At 49.5% G+C, this 19,149-nt stretch overlaps 2 long non-coding RNA genes across 2 annotated transcripts in view; one reads left to right on the plus strand and one right to left on the minus strand.

The window, feature by feature from the left end:
- Positions 1-19,149, plus strand: part of LOC138566455 (uncharacterized) — a 215,505-nt gene that overhangs the window by 13,664 nt on the left and 182,692 nt on the right. The window lies entirely within an intron of this gene.
- The window catches only part of LOC138566456 (uncharacterized), a 54,288-nt gene continuing 46,568 nt past the window's right edge, over positions 11,430-19,149 (minus strand). The window contains exon 3 of the long non-coding RNA XR_011301939.1: positions 11,430-11,866. This is a non-coding gene — a long non-coding RNA (uncharacterized lncRNA). The remainder of the gene's footprint in view (positions 11,867-19,149) is intronic.

A 19,149-nucleotide genomic window follows, 5' to 3' on the forward strand; every position in this document is an offset into this window, starting at 1 on the left:
GTCAATGCCCAGCAGAGCAATTGAGTACAATATTAAGCACGGTAAATGATTATAGTCCTAAACACAGCCAGACCTGAGATTCCCTTTTAGTGGGAGAAAGGCCTATGCCCAGCAGATCAACTGAGTACAAAACTAGGCAGAGCAAATGAGTATAATCCTAAGCACAGCTAGATTTGAGATTCCTGTATAGTGGGAGAAAGGCTAGCAAAGCAGTTCAGTGCAACAATAAGCAGGACAAATGAGTAGAGTCCTAAACACAGCTAGTTTTGAGAATCCTGTATAGTGGGAGAAAGGCCTATGCTCCGCAGAGCAATTGAGTACAATACTAAGCAGAGCAAATGAGTAGAGTCCTAAACACAGCTAGTTTTGAGAATCCTGTATAGTGGGAGAAAGGCCTATGCCTAGCAGAGCAATTCAGTGCAACACTAAGCAGAACAAATGAGTAGAGTCCTAAACACAGCTAGATTTGAGAATCCTGTATAGTGGGAGAAAGGCCTTTGGCTAGCAGAGCAATTCAGTGTAATACACAGCAGAACAATTGAGTGCAATACTAAGTGCAGTTAGAATAGACAGTATGGGAGAGAGGGGGACAGTGGAGTTAGTCATAGTGTTTTAGATAGGTTTGGTAAGCGGGTAGGCTTCCAGGGTAGAGTAAGTGCTCTACTCCCTACCTAGGCAACTCCTACCATACTTATTTCTAGTAGCTGCTGGTTGACGGCTGGCCACTGGCTTCCCCTGCTGACACCGGCGGACACAATCTGGAGCCGCCTCTGTTGGAGCCGCCCTTTGCCTTGGGGCCCGTAGCCGCAGGGGGCTTCCCTGGGGTATTCCTTATGACTGCACAGAGCACCCATCAGGTCATGAGGGAGGAGCGGGAGGCCGGGCAGGGAGAATAAGGAAGTCAAGGTCTGCCGGGAATGTAGGCGCTGGGGCGCTTCACATGCTTTTAAAAGCAATATCCAAGACACTGGCCACCAGGGGGCGCACGGATGAGTATCTCTCCTGCGTGAGCTCCGTCCCTGCGGTCCCGATAAGCGGTATGAGCCCCCGCTGATGGACCCCCCCACGAAAGTTCGAAATTCTGTGATCTGAACAGACCCCCCCCGCAGCTGAGAAAAAACCCGACAAAAATCGGATCCGTTTTGACCGAGAACTAGGCAGTTCCAGAAGTGCCCATCCGCTGCGCCACGGAGGGCGCGAAGCCTGGCGTAGTGTGGCCCGTGCGATAGGCGTAACGCGCGGTGCACATCTGTGCCCCAGGCTTTTGGTGGTGATCCCTCGCTCGCGTGAGACAGCGAGCCCAAAGACTCCCAAGGACACCGGGCGGCTGCACGGGGTGAGTGAGAGACTTCTACGCAAAACTCCGCGGTACCAGAGCCCGCGCTCGGCGGTGCCGCGTAACACGCGTGTCCCCCAACCCTGCCGCTGGGCTCATGCAGTGAACCGTAACCCGGGGACTGCGTGCCACCCGAACCTCCCTGCAGTGGCACTGCACAAGAACCCCCTGAATGCTGTGTGGGAAGAAGGGCATTGGATACCACGCGGATTAAAGGACACATTGCGGTGTAGAGGAAACGCCGGTCCCCACACTTGCTTTCCGCTCCCTGCCTATCTAGGCCATACGCTCCCTGCACAACATACTACGGCGGAGGGATAAGAGTGGTCGGTTGGACTCCCACCAATTGCAGTGTAGCCCCTCTGCCCACGCACACTTCAGAACCACACATACCCCACATTAGGGGCCCGCTTTGCGGACACCCATGACTCCCCCGCAGAGCTGAACCGAGGAGTTGTCCCACATCATACGAAGTGCTGGAGACCGGAGACAATACGGATCCCACAACCCGAGCATCCTCATAGAGGGTAGGGCCCCCTACTCAGGGGCATGTGCCTCCTCTAACCCGGATTTTGTCGCATGGACCTACGCCACAAACTGGCCAGATTTGCCTACGAACCGTACGTCCCGCCTTGCGGATCTACAGGTGCAATGACCACGGACCCATCGGATGCGGGTGCCGCCGCCACCAAAGGAGACATCGCCACACTATTGAAAGAAATAAAAAACATGGGAGCCAACCTCGGCGGCAAAATCGACAAAATCACTCAGAGGATGGACAGATTCGAAGAACGATTGGAAAGTGTGGAAAATAACCAGGCCTCGATTGACACCCTTGAAGTTCAGATGGACGTACGGATCCGAAACATCGAAAAAAGAGAAGTCGAGGCGAGGCTCAAGATGGATCACTTAGAAAACAGAGAAAGGAGGAATAACCTCTGCTTTTTTGGCATTCCGGAACGCGAAGGTGAAACTGAAAAAGATCTCAAAGACACCATCCACGACATCATTAGAATATTGACCGCCGATGAAGACATTGATGAGCCCAAAACCGAACGCATACATAAAGCCGGTGGGCCACCCGGCGGTCCGTTCTGGCCAGATTTCATCGATCCCAAGACAAAGCTAGAATTCTTGAAAAGGCCAGGTCTGGAGGCCCGCTCACAATGGGAGGCGCTCAAATCACCATCTTTCAAGATTTATCCTCGCTAACTTTAGCCCTGAGACGCCTTTGCAGCCCCCTGGCGAAATGGCTCAAGGACCAGGGCATAAGGTATAGATGGGGATACCCCTTCTCTCTTACCTTTGAGCACGGCAGCAGGAAAATAGTCCTACGCTCTGAAGACGAAATCAAAGACTGCATCATCGATCTCCTCGGTGCAGACCCGCGGAGCAAGGAAGGCGGCGACGATGGAGGACCAGGATCGCAGTGGGAGCTCCAGGGCCCTAGGCGCAAGAGGGTAAAGGGATCGAGAAAATTTAGACGCCCCAACAACACCCCCGATCATGATTAAACAAGAGAAGCCGCGTCGGAATTGTGCTGGGTACAGTCATATTTAAAACACGTGGCACTGTCTCCCGCGGAGGATGCAACATAGCAAAATCACCCACTTTGGCGCTGCTGCGGGCAGGGCACCCCCCAGGAATGGGAGATGACGTGAACTCCTGCGGAAAGACCTGAAGCCACACGTAACGTTGAAACTTTCACATGTTTGTTGTTATTACTGTTGAAATTGCATAATGTTTGGGGGAGGGGGGAGAGATGGGGGCTCACCCTTAAGTTACGATGGTAAATTTGCTCGAGACCATAGGTCAACGGTCCCTACTGATGGTCCGCCGACGGACTGCATATTCTCATCCAGTCTGTCCCGGACGCCGTCAACAGCTGCCGATGCAGCATCCCCTGTTTGCAAGCACAAGCGAGCACCATCAATTATGGTGGAATACGGGAAAAGGGGAGAGAGGTAACGAACACTTGGGACATGTACAGATAACAATACGTTTGCTCCAAAGTATCACAGCCAAGATGGCACAGGGTACCCACTTGCCTTTCTGGCCGCTGATGGTGAGAGATCCTAGTCTGCAAACCGCTGATGGCATCACATGAGAAGTCTAAGGGCAAGGGTCTCCTCAGAATTGGGACTATCAATGTAAAGGGACTGAATTCCCCTACTAAGAGGTCGCTAGTGCACAGAGAATTCCGAAGATCCGACATTGACATTCTCCTCATACAAGAGACGAAATTTGCCAGAGGAGAGGAGCGAACGGTCCTGGGGAATCGGGGAGGTATGGAATTCTGGGGCTCTGGCCCACTCAGGAAAGGAGGGGTTGGGATTCTCATCAAGAAGGGAGTAGTCTTTGAGCTAGAGAAGACCTGGTCGGATGTGAGTGGGCGGGCCCTCCTGCTAGTGGGGAAAATCGCAAGAGTTCAGGTCACGATTGCTACCATATACTCGCCTAATAGCGGGCAAGCTGCATTCTTTTGGAGAATGATTCCCAAAATAGTACTAGAGACTGCAGGCCACCTCATTATAGGAGGCGATTTTAATCAGCGGGTCGACCCATCTGTTGACTGGAGGCCAGGCAACCCCGACACGCGGGCCCAGCATAGAGGGGACCGTACTGAATTCGCTGTCATGTGGAACTTTACGATCTACGAGATGTGTGGAGAATACAACATCCTGACGAAGGGGGTTTCACCTTTTACTTTAACCCCCATCGCACATTCTCACGCATAGACTATATATTCCTCGCACCTGACCTTGCAAGGTCAACAAGTCATACCAACATTGTCCCGACAACATGGACAGACCATGACATGGTCCTAACAGATGTCGACTGGGCCGACCTGCCTGTCGCTGGGGGATCCTGGCGATGCAATGAGTCCCTCTGGACTGACGCGGCGTTCAGAAATGAAATGGAGACCGAGATCGAAGAATATTTCAAGACGAATGACAACGGGGAGGTCTCCAAACAAGTGATCTGGGAAGCGGGGAAGGCCACTTGGAGAGGTATATTAATACCTGAGGGCTCCTCTAGAAAGAGAGTGTAAAATTGTAGAAAACAAGCTCCGCAAAGAAATATACCAGCTGGAAGCGGAAATAAGAGACAAAACGTCGGTGGACTCCTCCAAAGTAGACATGGCCCAACGTAAAAGAGAGGAACTACGGCTGTTAGAACACGGCCAGGTGGTGCGGAAATTGCAATTCCTGAAACAGACATATTATGAGAAGGGGGACAAGGCTGATGCACTCTTAGCCGCCAGTCTCAGGGAAATGAGGGAAGAACGCAAGGTGAAAGAGATGAAAGAGCCCACCAACCCTGCGATGCACCCACCCCACTCGATACCCGAGAGCTTCGCCAATTTTTACGAAAACCTATATACCTCCGAACTGCTTGCGGCTCATTCTGATATATCCTCTTACCTGTCCCCAATTACTATGCCTACAATAACATACACAGAGACCGAACTCCTTGATAGCCCAATAACCGAACACGAGACACGGGAGGCGATCAAACGGCTTACACTGGGGAAGTCACCGGGCGAGGACGGTTACACGGCCGACTTCTATAAAACCTTCGCTGAGCAACTGTCACCCTTTCTCACGGAACTCTTTAATGAGATAATGAGTTCTCGGATCGCACCAGATTCCTTTAAGAAAGCCCTCATAACTGTCATCCCTAAAGAGGGTAGAGATCCCAAATTATGCGGGTCATACCGCCCCATTTCCCTCCTCAACCTCGATGCGAAGATTTACGCACGAGTATTGGCAGCCAGACTGGAAACTTTAATGCCCAATCTGGTCCACCCTGACCAGGTGGGATTTATCCTTGGGAGGCAGGGCGCCGACACCATGCGTAAAACTCTACACCTGGTCCACGTGGGGCACAGTATACCAGATGATCCGGCCCTCCTATCGATTGACGCAGAAAAAGCCTTCGATAGGGTGGAATGGGATTTCCTGGGTGCAGTACTCCAGAAAGTAGGGATAGGCTCTAAATTCCGTGATGGGGTACAAGCAATATACACCTCTCCCAAAGCATCAATATTTGTGAACGGGGAATATTCCAGATTGTTTGAATTGCAACGGGGGACCAGACAGGGATGCCCACTCTCCACGATCCTGTTTGTACTTTCCCTGTAGCCCTTAGCCCAAAAAATAAGGAACAACCCCCGAATAGAGGGAATACGGCTGGGAGGGACGGAATACAAGGCAGGGTTGTACGCTGATGATATCCTTCTACACCTAACTAAACCTATGACCTCCATCCCCCATGCCCTAACTCTAATAGAAGAATATGGCCGGTTCTCTGGGTTTAAATTAAACATGTCCAAATCCATACTTGTTCCACTCCAAGGTACCCCAGATGATAATGACACCAAGTTCCTCCCCTTAGGGCTCAAGGTAGAACACACGACATTATGATACTTGGGCATACAGATCACCAAAACCCTAGACGACCTCTATGAGGCCAACTTCCCCCCGCTCATTCGAAGCTTCGAGAGAGACCTTGAGAAACGGAGCAAACTGACGACCTCTTGGCTGGGGCGCATCAATGCCGTCAAGATGGTGTGCCTCCCCCGTTTCCTCTACCCCTTTCAGATGTTACCGATAGAGATACCCCAAAAATTCTTCGTGGATGCCCGAAAGATCATGCTGCGGTTCCTCTGGCAGGGAAAAAGACAGAGGATCTCTTACGACACACTTATTCTCCCCAAGGATAGGGGAGGATTAGGTCTTCCCGATCTGAGAAAATACTACAATGCCACTCAGTTGCGTGTCCTAATTCCACACTTCAGGGACCACAAACACCTGCAATGGGTCCAGATGGACAACCACTACTTGTCCCCCGCCACAGTGGCAGAGTGGCTGTGGACACCATACCAACGGGTCCAGAAGAGAATTAAGCACCACCCCATACTAACCACCATATGGGCTATATGGCGCACTGGGAAAGAGATGCGAGAAGTTACCACCTGGCCATCCCCACTCAGTCACTTGTGGTCTCCTGGCATAAATGACCAAATCCCGAACCTAGACCGGTTCCAGTCATGGTACGAGGCAGGCCTGGAGAGGGTGGGACAACTCCAGAGAAAGGTTGCGTTTATCACACTTCCTGGCCTGACAACGGCACTGGGGATAGGTACTCTATCGACATTCCACTTCATCCAGCTAAAGGGGTGGAGAACCGAATGGAGAGAAAAACTGAGAAGAGATCTTACCGCCTTTGAGAAACTCCTAGACTCTAGAACAGAAATGAAAGGCCTTATTTCAATAATGTATGAAACGCTATTGGGAGCAGGCGGTGGGACTACGGAACCCCTTAGGGCCAGATGGGAAAAAAGACCTCGGCGAAGAGATACTTCCCGAACAATGGGACTTAATGTGCAGAGCTGCACCTAAATCCTCCATATCCAACCAATATAAGCTGCATGCAATAAAACTCCTACACAGATGGCAATACGATCCGCTTCGACTCTCCAAAATGTCCCAGTCCATGAGCCCAAAGTGCTGGAGAAACTGCGGAGAAAATGCCAACTACTGGCACGTGGTGGAGCTGCCCGCACATCAAAGTGTTTTGGACTGAAGTCCTGGGATGGATCAAAGAAGTGGATGACATCCATAGAGAACTTGACCCACACCTTGTTCTGTTTGGCCTTGAAAGAGTCGAGGAGGATTGGTTTCGGGTCAAAGGCCTGGCTCCTCAGCTATTACTGGCTGCGAGGGCCCTAATAGCAACCAAGTGGAAATCCCCTCAGGTTCCAGGTAACACCGAGTGGATTAAATTGGCCACAAGCATTTATGTGATGGAAACAATCACTGCCTCCCTGCACAATAAATCGGTGAAATGCGAAACTCTATGGATGGACTTCAAGAATACATATATCACACCTACTTACGACTCCCAACCAGAGGAACCCCCAAAAACCTGACCGAATGATGCAACACCTAAGGAACATTCCAAAGGATGAGACTCTCATTTCCAGCGACCATGGTACTATCGGATGTGACACTGTGTCAATCATATGATGCTAATACTTTTGTCAAACTATTGTACTCGTGAAGTACACCAACCCAAGTGAGGGGGGAGGGATGGGAGTGGGTTAGGGCGAACAGTCAATGAGACACTTCCAGATAATTGGGACTGTCGCACTACCAAGAGATTTTAGTATACTGTTTTATTATGCACCGTTTGTTCGACTTGTACCTCTGGTAGACGTATGATCTTGTTTGAATACTGTTTGCTTCTTTTTGTTTCTCGCAAAACCAATAAAGCTAAATTAAAAAAAAAAAAAGCACTATCCAAAATATTAAATGGGGCTCTGGAGGGAAGGGAGTTAGCTCTTACTCACCGTGCCAGGGGAACCTGCAGTTGGCGCAGCAGCAGCGAGCCAGCAGAATCTATGGCCCTCTGTTTTTTTTTCCCCAATAGGCCCAATTAGGTCGCAAAGGTGGAGCGGGAGGCGGGCAGGGAGAATCAGGAAGTCAAGGTCTACCAAGGGATCTAGGCGCCGGGGCAGACCTTGCCTGTTTAATGGTATGCAGTCGGTCTTTAAATTGAGTTTTCTAAAGTGATATTTCAAACACGGATATATCCATTAAAAAAGTGCATATTTATTTTTAATAAATGAATAGCAGAGAGATTTAGAAAGGCAGGTATGTTCTGATTGAATTTTGTTTATTATCAAATGAAAACTTTGCCCTGAATACTAAAGTATATATTCAAGCTAAATGCAGCTTTGACAAATGAAGTGACCAGTGTATTGAACATTAATCTTTATAGTAATCATTGGCATCAGGATTTCATAGAGCAAGGAAAGATATATAATTTGTTTATTTTAAATTGGTTTCATTATTTCTATTCTTAACAAATAGAATTTCTGTGCAGACCTATACACATTTATTTTCATGAAAGGAGAGGCTTTAGGGCAGGGTTGTCCAACTTCAGGCCTCGAGGGCCGGAATCGTATGCAAATGTATCATGAATATCAAAGAGGGATATGTTGAAAATCCAACATGTTTCCGGTCCTCGAGGCTTGGAGTTGGCCAACACTGCTTTAGAGAATCAATACTGTTAATCTGGCGTGCCCCAGGTTCGTAAAAAGAACTTTGTTAAATAAACAAACATTTTAGGTGCTAAATTTATTTGGGGTGGGTAGAATATTCCCCCGAATTAGATGACGCTCGATTAATCATCCCACACGCCTTCCTCCATTTTCTTCAATGATCACCTGACAGTGTGCACCAACCAGTGCCTGCCTTTTTCCCAAAACCCAAGTGAGAGGCTTTAAAAACCTGTGTAAACCCCCACTCCTTTTCCAGCACAGTTTCAACAACAGTTTCTACAGGGTTTCCTGCTTTTTCACTGTCATGCTGTGGGTCTGGAGGTTTGTTTTTCTTCTATTGTAGTGGATTCAGTACTTCTCTGTGGGGCTGGTCATTGTTGGCATGTGGTGAAAGCTTCATTTGCGTCTTAGTTGCAGCGTTTATTTTTCCCTTCGTTGGATTCCAGTCCAGTTCTTATCGGCTGCTCGCAGGTGGGTTCTGGAAGTTGCAGCTCTGAAGGGGAAATACCAGAACCATGACCACCAACTGTATTGGGAGGCACTCATAGATATAGGGCCTCATTACATGGTAGGCGGTAAGATACCGCCCTTACTGGCATGGTGCTATTAACGTGTCCGCGCAGGCAAGAGGCCGCTAATTGCGTACCATTACGAGTACGCGGACACGAGCAAAGTGCCATGCCGGTAATGTCCCTTCCGCCATGCCGCTAAAGACCGCGTAAAGACCCTTAGCAGCACCAATGAAAGCGCTGATATCACTTCCGACCTCCTGCAACACGGAATTAGCGGTCACCGGAAATTCACGGAACCAGAAATAGCGTCATCGCACAGGAACGGGAAAGAGCATGGCGGCCATCTTTAAAAACACAATCCATTGCCATCCTCTGCCCCCAGGACCTGCATCCACACCAGTGCCATACAAAACCATCCAAGACCCCCTGCCAATACCCAAAGCAATTAAAAAAGGAGCAGATCGGCAGCGGAAGGAGAAATTTACCAATGACGAGCTCATCATGCTCACGGATAAGCTTGCTGCCAACGCGGATGTGGTGTTCGCAAATGACATGCGGCGTGAGACCCTAACCAAAAAAAAGGCCATCTGGGCAGAGGTGGCCCAGAAAGTCAGTGCCGTGGGCACCACCACCCGCACTGTGAAACATTGCAGGAAGCGGGGGGACGATCTCCGCCTCCGTGTCCGCAGCATACTGGCTGGCAATCAGAACCTGGCCATGGCCACAGGAGGTGGTGGAGATTCACCTATCAAACTGAGGGAGTGGGAGGAGGCCTGCACGAGCACCATAGGTGTTTAATCCATAGAGGGAGTTGGCGAAATGGAGCGTGGTGCGCCCACAACGTCAGATGGAGGTGAGTGTCCACATAAAATACTGCACTGTGAAAGTAGAGGTACCCACCCAAATGTGAGCCCTAAATCAGCTCATGGATGTTGCCACAAACATACATGCACACAACCCTCCCATGTGAGGGTCACATCCCAACACACACACATGCACGCATCACCACAGACACGTGCCACCCAGACCCATGCATGAATGACCCACCCAACAGTCCTACAACCTGAATGCCCACAAATGAAGTATCAATGCATAGAACAGCATGATGTACAACATCTGCATGAAGCACGTTGACCCATCACCAATGCCATCCCCCCTCTTTGTCCCACACAGGCTCACAGACTGACAGCGATGAGCAGGACACTGCGACACAGGCTCCCCCTGCCAAGAAACAAGCCAGGAGAAAGGAGTCAGGGAACACCGCCAGCACATTGAGGGGCACAGGGAGGAGTGCGCTCCTGCAGAGGGCCAAACACAGCAAAGAACCCACGTCACCAAGACGTGAACCTACGGCTGAAACAATTGCTGCACCCTCTCCAGTGATCCCCCCAATGCACGAACCACCCACGGAGGGGCCACTGTCTGCTGCCAACAGTTCAATTGGCGAGGCAGCAGCCACTGGACCGCTGTCCGATGTGGAGGACACCTGTGACTTGGCCATGCAAGAGCACACCCAGCCCCCACCAATCGAAAGTACCAAGCCCACGGCCAACATCACAATCCAGCAGCCATGCCCAGCCTGGTGATGAAATCGTGGCAGGGTGTTGGAGCCCACCGGTATCCTCACCCGATGCCCTACCCATAGATCAAGGCGCGCCACGCTCCCCACGAGCAGGACACAGTGGCCATGACATGGCCATCATCAGGCAGCGGCAGGAGGACATAACAGAACTGGTTGGCCAGCATGTTGATGAGGCAGCACATTTGAGGGAGGAGTGCAGGGAGAATGCGAGGGAGATAAGACAGGGCATGGAAGCCTGGACCAACAAGCTCTGTGAGGAGATGGCACTAGTGAGGCAGGTCCTCACCCGCATAGCTGACGCTATGGACAGACAGTACCCCCCCCCACCGCCACAAGAACAACCATGCACCTCCTCCTCTGCCAGCTCAAGGCAGACGAGACCCCGGGGCCGGTTCTTGTGATCCATGCGGCGCACACCCTCCCATCCCCCTAATGGTGGTGGTGGGGATGGGAACTAGGGTCAGCCCGATGTAGCTGGCACATGTACAGCAAGACAGCAATGTTGTACCAGCCATACATGTGGTTGTTGTGGGGGGAGGGAGGCAAAGGGTGTTTTGGGAGTGTTGTGGGGGGAGAGTGGAAAGGGTGTTTTGGGAGTGTTGTGGGGGAAGGGGGGAAAGGGTGTTTTGGGAGTGTTGTGGGGGAGGGGGTAAGGGTGTTTTGGGAGTGTTGTGGGGGAGGGGGGAAAGGGTGTTTTGGGAGTGTTGTGGGGGAGGGGGGAAAGGGTGTTTTGGGAGTGTTGTGGGGGGGTTAGGGTGTTTTGGGAGTGTTGTGGGGGGAGGGGGATAAGGGTGTTTGCGTAGTTGGGTCCATGCACTTCTTCACCTCTTAATATATTAAACACACTGGTGACAAGTTTAAACACAGGCTTGGACCTTATCATTGAGTATGTGAGCTTTATTGGGGGACAGGGCCCAGTGTGCGCTTCACCACAGAACCCAGTGGAAAAATACCCACATCCATTCAACAGAGTAGGACCATGTGATTCAGAATATTTGGTTGATCAGATGCTGACGCACATTGCGTCCCTCGTGGGCATCGCTTCCTGCATGACCTGCAGCCCCATCTCTTCCCTCCTCATCCCCATTATCATCCTCATCCCCATCATCATCCTCATCAGGTGGTTGCATTTCAATGTCAGAGGGCATTGGCACATTCCAAGGTGATCTTGGCCAACTTCTCATGGCCGTACAGGAGTGCCCCACCCGACCTGCTGAGGCACCGGAACCGTGTCTTCAAAAGGCCAAATGTCTGCTCAATTACCACGCGGGTACGGGTATGTGCACAATTGTATTCCTCTTCATGCCTGTTCTGTGGGTTCCGTACAGGGGTAAGGAGCCACCTCCTCAGGGGATAGCCAGCATCACCTACATGAGTGCAACAATGGGGACGTGTTACTGTTCACATCAAGTGCAACCTGTACATTTCACACAAATCAACATTGCATTGTGATTGGCATCCACGAATCCCAGCATGCATGGAGACGATCTGTGTAACTGCAATGTGAGAAGGTGAGCTAGTCCTTGCAAGTGGACATGCACCATGCATGCCTCCGGCAGTTATTGCCATGTCCTGGGTGAGGACAGGTCTTAAGTGTTCCTGGGCCCAGGCAACGTTTGTACCACAATGCTAGTGTACTGCCATTCTGAAATCGATGTCGCCATGCTGGGAAGCGGCACTTCAGGAGTGGTGTACGGGTGTGGTTCAGTACAATGGCTACAGGTGATCCCTTTGCATGCATTCAAGGGCGCATATCTGTTGTGATGTTGTTCAGCGCACATTTCCATTTGGCATATTGGCTCCATATTGCTGATTTGTGTCATATGGGGTATGGTATGATGTGCAATGTGCATGTGGATAGATGTGTCATGTTTGCCATATTTGATTAATTTCAATGTTGTGCAGCTTCAAAATTGCATGTGGTTTTGTTTCCGGTCCATTGTGGCCTGCCTTGGTGGAACATTGGCGTACATCTGTATATCCATTTATTGTACGTACGACAGTCCACACCCAGTTGGAGTACGCATCTCTTCCCCCCCCCCATCACACCCAGTTGGAGTATGCATCTCTTCCCCCACCCAATCACACCCAGTTGGAGTATGCATCTCTCCCCCCCCCCCAATCACACCCAGTTGGAGTATGCATCTCTTCCCCCCCCCAATCACACCCAGTTGGAGTATGCATCTCTTCCCCCCCCCCAATCACACCCAGTTGGAGTATGCATCTCCCCCCAATCACACCCAGTTGGAGTATGCATCTCTTCCCCCCCCAATCACACCCCACATCTCACTGACATGTGCTTGCCCTGCTACTCACCAAGTAGCCACAAACGTTGTCCAGCACGTCGCTACATGTAGCGTGGTATTGTTAAGTTCCGCAGGACCATTGAATCATGGGTTGATCCGGCATATCGGGCACAACAATGTGTGATTATCTTGTTTGAGTCACATACCATTTGGACATTGATGGAGTGGAATTGCTTTCTTTTTCGGTACTACTTCATTGTGATGTGGGACCACCAATTCCACATGGGTACAGTCGATGGCCCCGATGCAACTTGGGATGCCTGCCAGTGAATAGAAGCCAACTTTGGTGTTGGAGATCTGGGCAGTCCGTGGCAGGGATATGTGTTCACTTGTGTGCTTCAGGAGGGCATCGAGCACCTGGGTCAGCGTGTGTGAGAATACTGGTTGTGATATGCCATGCATCTGCCCTACCGTATGCTGGTAGGTGCCTGTGGCCAGGAAGTGGAGCACAGTTACCACCTTCAGTAGAGGGGGGATGGCAGTACGGATGTCTATGAGGCTCACAATGTCGTCGTGTATCATGTCCACGATGCGGGTGATGGTATCCCGGTCCAGATGGTACAGGGTGTGTATCTGCTCAGGGGTTAGGTTGAATGGACTGGCTCGAATCCTGGGGATTGGTGGCTGCATCTGTGGTATTACTGGGTGCACTGGTGGGGCTTGCTGGGCCTGTCTCGCCCTCCTCCTCCTGCGTCTCCTCTGTGCTGCCTGTTGTTGGTGCTGCAATGCAATCATGTCCTCCAGCCCATGTAATGCTGCAAGTATTGGAACCATCTTGGTGTGGGAAGGGGTGTGGTGTGCTCCTTTTGTGCTGCCCCAATCTCCATTGCCTCCACCTGTGCTGATTGTGGCCACCTGTGGCAAGTGGGAACACTGCTCATGTCTCTTAACAGGTGGTTCGCGATGCCGGTATTTCTGCCATGCCGGTATGGGCTTTTTGGCCAAATCCATGCCGCTATTAGCATGTCCGCATGGCTTGTGATGGTATGCTATTAGCGCCATGCCGCTATTTCCAACGTGAGGGGTCACGCGCCCGCGGACTAGCCGCTATTAGTGGCACCGTTCTTAGCGGTGCCGCTAATAGCGGTTATCTGGGTCGTAATTGCCAAGGGTATTTAGCGATACCGGCAATCCCTTACCGGTATTGTTATACCCGTACCGCCATCCGTGTAATGAGGCCCATAGAGTGGTACCAGGAATTAAATGTGTGGCACATGGGGAATTTTCAGGAACTGCTGTCTCTCCTCCTCCCCCCCTTCCCACTCCCACTTGACATATCTGGATTGTGGAGGGTCCCTGTTTCCCCCCCCTTGACATGACCATGACCCTAACCTGGTCATATATGTATGTTTGGATTAGATGATATTGGGATGAGACACGGACACAAAGGGCTTATAGTGATTGCTATACACCTTTATTCAAAATGAAAGGGGTTGGAAAATGCCTCACTGTCCCTGCTCTAGGAGGTGTTTTCCTGCCTCAACCAAAAACGAAGGCTCTGTCCTGAGTCAAGATGCTGAACGCAAAATGTTCTGTGTTCAAAATGCTATCATAGCCCTCACATTCTAAAAAGTAACTAAGGTGCTAAGGGTATTGGTTTGGTCTTGAAAGTGCATAAATGTTCAAAGTTCCAAAAGAAAAGGATAACTCCAACAAAAAGGTTCCAAATGGATAGTGTTCAAAGTTCCAGGGGATGGCTCCCTTCCCCAGATTTCTCTCCACCACAAACAATAGTTCAACAAGAATAACCAAGTTCTTTATAGGCTAAGCGGATAACTCGCTCTCTAGGTATCTGCAATTTAGTTCACAGACTTGGCTTTGCCTAGTATACTCTCCTGACAGGAGTTTCTTAGACAGTTGACACAATTCACAATCTCAAGGGCATGGGTCTTCACTAGGAGTCTCTTTACACACAAGGCTTTGTCTGGTATACTTCTCCTGCCAGGGCTTACTTATATAACAAAATTATTGCGCAATATGAATACGGGTCCCAGAATTGCAGTTTCTCTGCCTGCAACCTTTTTCCCATGCGTTCAACATCCAACAGGTCGGAGACCCTTCTTACAACAGTCCCTCTCTTCCAGGGCTTCTCGCCCTTCCCAAGCAGCATTTCAGCTCTTTTCCCGGTGTGCAGAAATCCTGCCAAAGCATCCCACCTTACCCAGCTGGGCTCAGTGGCTGAGGTTGGCTGCTTCTTTCTTCCTCGCGCTGTATCGTGAATGCTGCAGTTCGCCAGTCGATTAGGAGAACGATTGACCTCTTCTCAGTGCTCCGTCATGTCACTGCAGTTGAAGGGCAGCCTCTTGCTCTCAGCCCTGCCACGACGGAGCACCGGCTCTTCCATTCCTTCGCCTTGCGGGTGACGGAAACCCCTTAGCTTTGGCCAGTGGTCCACCTGCTCCTCCGCCTTACCTGCCACCAAGTTCTCATCGTGGTTCTCCCAATGTGAGAATGCTTGCATCAGGTGTCTCTCTCCCTCTCTCTGTCTCCCTCTCTCTCACTCCCTCTCTCTCTCTCTCTCCTTCTCTCTCCTTTCTCCTTCTCTCTCCTCCTCTCCCCTCCACCCCCCCCCTAGTGTGGGCTTCCATTCCCTAGGGGTCTTCATAGCTCCATTCCTCCTCCTCGTCTCAGTATTTCCAAAGGATTCATTTGCATGGGATTTATGGTTTGTTTTGTCATTCTATTTTCAGGATATTGTAGAATGCCATCAGTAAGTCTTGTAGGCTGTTGAAGGTGGTTACCTCAATATGCCCTCAAGGCATGAGGAATATAGGAGAGTATCTCTAAAAGGAAAAGGGGATACCATTTCTCATCTGACGATGCCAGACCTCCCCCCAACCCCTGAGTGTCGCCTCCCCCATGTGGTCCTCCCCATGTAACTGCACCCAGGGTCAGGATCAGGTAGTAGCTGCTGTTCCCTGGCCAAATGGGAAGAGGCTATCTCCAGGAAAGGGGTGATGATGTCATCAGATTCATCACAATATGTAGTAGCTGAAATGTCACTTTCTAAGTTTAGTAATGTCTTTGTGCAACATGGCACTAGAAACTTTAACAAACAACTGGAAACAGCATAGACAGGAACTCCATGCTGAAACACCTACTACAGAAGATGACCATCTTTGCTTCGGAAATCGGCTGAACACATGGCTTTTCGATTAAATGCATCATGAGAATATCATCAGAACCCACACAAATATACACCTACTCTCCTCATCCTCGCCCCAATGAAGGCACTTGAATTTATTGTATATACCAGAAACCCATATGCACTCAGACAACAAATCTATCACACACCGACTTGCTAGGGTCAGACTGAGCTCCAAAAAAAAAAGAGCAGAATGGTCATTGCTGTGAACCTCCGACTCGCCACAGAGTCACATCATCAGTGGGCATGTGGTACGGCACTCTGTACCAACTCTCCCACCTAATACTGGTATAACCATTTTCATGCTCCCTTCCACTGACTTCCACTCCCATGAAAACTCTCACCACTACACAGTCACATCCCTCACTAGCGGCCACGGGTCTAGAGGATAACACAGAAACATGATGAAGTTGCAATTAAACGATTTAGTTCTAGTTCAACCCATGGCCCCACAACGGCAGGTAATACCACCCTATGCATGTTTACCCTCGCAGATCGTGGGCTTTCCCATCCAGATGACGTTTCCGTTAAGCCCACAGAAGCATACTGGCACACCGGCGCGGACATTGGTGAACCTGGGAAGCCTACTGCACCTAGCAAGGAATTGTAAGAGGGGAGTTTAAAAACCTAGACATTGATCAACTTTTTCACCTCCCCTAGTAGGTTATTCTGAAACTGATGTAAAACAGGCTGAAACCCCAGACAAACTTCACCTCGGGCTAAGGAATGAAAAACATCAATAAACAACGACCCCAATTCAATTCCCCACCTCCATTTGACAGAATGGAGAAAGTTGTATCTGAAAAACATACAGAACAATAATACATCAGTTCCTCTCCATAGCCTAACCCCCCGGGAGAACTAAGGCAACCACAGCGCGCCAAAAAAACAAACAACTACAATATGACCCCCACAATAATACCATGTTCCCATGTACCTCAGGACAGGCATGTGCGTATTCATTTTGAAGCATTTTACTGGTTTTAAAAGCTACCTACTTTGCCGCAGGTGGCTGTGGAAGGGATCCTTATTCAACTGTTTCTGTTCTTTTCTTCACGCCTCGGAGGCGCATCTTTTTCAGTGAAACCGAGGTGGGCTTGCTCTATTTCTATTAATTTCTTGCTTTCTTCCTCCCTCCCTCCCTCCACTGCGATCCCCGCTCTGCCAGGGAACACCCTACTAAGCCAGCATTATATTTTCTAATAGAGCAGCAACCGAGAAACGCAACTAAAAGGGCCCAGGTAGGGCTTCCATTTAATTTTTAGTTTTGGTTATTAGGTGGCACTAAAGCGCCATCTATGAACCAGAACTATTTCACTGAAGTATAGGTAGGAGGGAGATGTGATATGCAGGGTACACAAAACATGTAGGTATTTGGTTATTTGCCCACCCATTGACTGTCCATGGCCATGCTCGACCCTATAGCCATGCTCACCCACTTCCTGCCCCTCCCCACCCAAAACACACTCTCCTGGGATCGTTGAGCTAACTTTATCAAACAGTAAGAACAGACGTAGTGCTTTGACTGCCTGCCAGTGTTATTTCAAAGCAGTTCTCTGGGAGTTAATGGTTTAATCTGGGTTGTATTGTGTTGTTGGTGTAAAAATGCCTTAACCAAGCGTGCCTTCAACAATTTGATATAAATGCAGAATGTATGGCCCTCACTGAAGCTCTGTTAAAACAACCATTGGCAAAGCCAAGAGTTTTGGATTGTGTATAGTTGCTCGATAGGTATTTGCAAGGCAATGCTATTATATCCCCAGGCATTCGCACCATTTTGTAGCTGCTACCATTATTGGCCAGTTAATGCCATTACGCCAGTGACTGGAAAATGTCTATCCCATGCCTACACAAGAGCCAAAACTGTTGCAATTGCCAATTCTGGTTTAAATTTTTGTGCCAAAAAGGCACTCTGTTCGAGCACGGAGCAGGTTAATTTTCTTTCATGTTCTATTGTCCTCCATTTTTCTCCCCCCACCCCTCCAGGTGGGGGGGAGCAAAAGTACAGGCTGTGCCTGAGAGGATGGGCTCACTACAGCTCCATTGCCATTATCCCCCGCCAGGCCCACCTGAAATGGGCTGACTTTGGAGAGCTGAAGGTAGGCTTCACTCACTCACTCACTCGCTCACTCACTCACTCACTCACTCACTCACTCACTCACTCACTCACTCACTCATTCATTCCTCAGAAAAGCATTTCCCGCTCCAGCGATGAACGATCTGAGGACACATGGTTTTTTCCATTTTGGTTTCTTATTTTCATTAATACAAAGCAGGAGCACTGAATGGCACCGTTATGTAATATGTGGTATCCAATACAGATAGCTGAAGATCATGGGCGACTAGAAAAGTACAGGATACAAAATATTACATAACACTGGCCCTGGACAGGCTCATCTTTTCTTCTTTTATTTATTTATTGCATTTGGTCATACGCCCAAACCCTTAGGTGTCACGGCGTAGGTTACATGAATCTTGGTGAGCTTGTACGGTTACATATATCTTAGTAGTCTTGGGTAGTAGAAATCTTGGTTAAATGAATCTTGGTGAGCTTGTACGGTTACATATATCTTAGTAGTCTTGGGTAGTAGAAATCTTGGTTACATGAATCTTGGTGAGCTTGTACGGTTACATATATCTTAGTAGTCTTGGGTAGTAGAATTCTTGGTTACATGAATCTTGGTGAGCTTGTACGGTTACATATATCTTAGTAGTCTTGGGTGGTATAATTCTTGGTCAGTTACATCTAAAGCATATACATACATTGTTGAACAAATCCATATATCATTTACATTCAGTGCAGTTACTTGAGTTAAGGATAGGGAGTGGCCAGGTAGGGTAGGACTAGGGCTGTTAGTATTTGTTAAATAGCCAGGTTTTTAGTAGTTTCTTGAACTTTGGAAGGAGGTTTCGTTACTAAGGTGAGTAGGAAGAGAGTTCCAGATGCGGGGAGCTGCTATGGGGAAGCTGGTGTTGCCTGCTCTGGAGGTTGTGAATCATGGGATGTGGAGGTGCGTGTTGACGCTGGACCTGAGAGTTCTGTTAGAGGTTTTGCGGGAGATGCTTTGACTGAGATAGATGGGGGTGTTATCTGGAATGCATTTATGGGTGATGGCAAGGGTTTTGTGGAGAATTTTGGCTTGCACTGGGAGCCAATGGGCATCCCTTCTGTGTTGGGATATATGTTCTCTTCTGTTGA

The sequence above is a fragment of the Ambystoma mexicanum genome, chromosome 2p (genome assembly GCF_040938575.1).
Source record: "Ambystoma mexicanum isolate Mex_15411 chromosome 2p, UKY_AmexF1_1, whole genome shotgun sequence".
NCBI lineage: Eukaryota > Metazoa > Chordata > Amphibia > Caudata > Ambystomatidae > Ambystoma > Ambystoma mexicanum.